The following is a 2,645-nucleotide window of genomic DNA, read 5'->3' as shown; positions in this document are numbered from 1 at the left end:
AAAAGAGTGTTAGCATTGTGCTCCATGAAAAGAAAGGTGTGACTCTGTGAGATGAATTAACACACCCCAAAGAACTTTCTCAGAAAGCTTTTTTATGCCTTTTATCTGCAGGTATTTCCTTTGTCACCACAGGCTTCAATGTGATCCAAAATATTACTCCTCTGTTTCCCCAAAAACAGTGCTATCAAACTGATCCATTGAATACATCATATAACTCTGTGAGATGAATTCGTAGATCACAAAGGAGTTTCTCAGAAAGTTTCTGTCTAGTTTTTGTCTGAGGACATTTACTTTTTAACAGTAGGCTTCAATGTGCTCCAAAATATGACATTGCAGTTTCCAAAAAAACAGTGCCAGCAAACTGCTCAATGAAAAGAACAGTGTAACTCTGTGAGATGAATTCACACATCACTAAGCAGTTTCTCAGAAAGCTTATTTCTCGTTTTCCTATGATATATCCTTTTTCAATATAGTCTACAAGGTCCTCGCAAATATCCCTTTGTAGATCCCATGAAAACTATGTTTAGAATCTGCTCCATGAAAAGAAAGGTGTAATTCTGTGAGATTAATTCACACATCACAAAGAACTTTCTCAGAGCTTCTTTCTAGTTTTTAACTGAGGATATTTCTTTAGTCACCATAAGCTTAAATGTGATCCAAAATATCCCTTCTCAGATTCCCCAAAAACAGTGCTATCAAACTGACCCATAAAAAGAATCGTGTAACTCTGAGAGATGAATTCACAAATCATAAAGCAGTTTCTCAGAATGTTTCTTTCCTTTTTTTCTGAGGATACTTGCTTTGTCACCATAAGCTTCAATGTGCTCTGAAAAATCTCATTGCAGATTACAAGAAAACAGTGTTAGAAAACTGCACAATGAAAAGAAAGGTCTAATCCTTTGAGATAAATTCACACACCACAACGTAGTTTCTCAGAAGGGTTCTTTATGGTTTTTACCTGAAGGTATTTCCTTTGTCACAAAAGGCTTCAAAGTGATCAAAATATCCCTTCTCAGATTCCCCAAAAACAGTGCTACCATACTGATCCATGAAAAGAATCGTGTAACTCCATTAGGTGAATCAACACATCACAAAGTGAATTCTCAGAAAGCATATTTCTATTTTTATATGAGGATATATCTATTTGAGTATAGATCCTTTTTCACTAGAGGCTTCAATGCACTCAAAATATCCTAGTGCAGATTCCATGAAAACAGTGTTAACAAAATGCTCATTGAAAAGATCAGTGTAACTCTGTGAGATGAATTCACACATCGCAAAGCAGTTTCTCAGAAAGCTTCTTTTCGGTTTTTGTCTGAGGATATTTCCTTTGTTACCATAGGCTTCAATGCACTCCCAATTAACCTATTACAGATTCCATGAAACAGTGATACCAAACTGCTCCATGAATAGAAATGTGTAACTCTGTGAAATGAATTCACACATGACAAAGAAGTCTCTCAGAGAGGTTGTTTCCAGTTTTTATCTGAGAATATTTCCTTTGTCACCGTAGGCTTCAAAGCCATCCAAAATATCCCTTCTCAGATTCCCCAAAAACAGTGCTACCAAAATGATACATGAAAAGAATCGTGTAACCCTGTTATGTGAATTAACACATCACAAAGTGATTTCTCAGAAATCTTCTTTCTAGTTTTTATATGAGCATATTTCCTATGTCACCATAACCTTCAATGCACTCCGAGATATCCCATTGCAGATTCCAAGAACACAGAGTTATCGAACTGTTCAATGAAAAGAATACTGTAACTCTGTGAGTTGAATTCACACATCACTAAGCAGTTTCTCAGAAAGCTTATTTCTAGCTATTATTTGAGTATAGATCCTTTATCACTAGAGGCTTCCATGTACTCCCAAATGTCCTAGTGCAGATTCCACGAAAAGAGTGTTAGCAAACTGCTCCATGAAAATAGTGGTGTAACTGTGTGGCCCTTATCTGGGGATATTTCCTTTTTCACCTTATCCCTCTATGTGCTCTCAAATATCACATTGCAGATTCCATGATAAAAGTGTTACTAAACATTTCAATAGAAAGAATGGTGTAACTTTGAGAGATGAATCCACACAGCACAAAGGAATTTCATAAAAGTTTTTCTTTTGGTTTTTATCTGAGGATATTTCCTTTGTCACCAGAGGCTTCAATGTGCTCCAAAATATCCTATTGCAGATTCCACGAAATCAGTGTTATCAATCTGCTCAATGAAAACAACGATGTAACTCTGTAAGATGAATTCACACATCACAATGAAGATTCTCAGAAAGCTTCTTTCTAGTTTTTATCTGAGGATATATCCCATTTCACCATAGGCCTCAATGTGCTCCCAAATATCCCTTTGCAGATTTCACAAAAACAGTGTTATCAAACTGCTCCATGAAAAGAAAGGTGTACTTCTGTGAGATGAATTCACACATCACAAAGAACTTTCTCAAAAAAGTTTATTTCTAGTTTTTATCTGAGGATATTTCCTTTGTCACCATAAACTTCAATGCACTCCAGAATATTTCATTTCAGATTCCAAGAAAACGGTGTTACCAAAGTGCTCACTGAAAAGAACACTGATACTCTGTGAGATGAATTCACTAACCACAAAGCAGTTTCTCAGAAAGCTTACTTTTGGTTTTTATCA

Source organism: Colobus angolensis, unplaced genomic scaffold, assembly GCF_000951035.1.
Source record: "Colobus angolensis palliatus isolate OR3802 unplaced genomic scaffold, Cang.pa_1.0 Scaffold348, whole genome shotgun sequence".
In the NCBI taxonomy this organism is placed as follows: domain Eukaryota; kingdom Metazoa; phylum Chordata; class Mammalia; order Primates; family Cercopithecidae; genus Colobus; species Colobus angolensis.
This window is presented reverse-complemented; position numbering follows the sequence as displayed.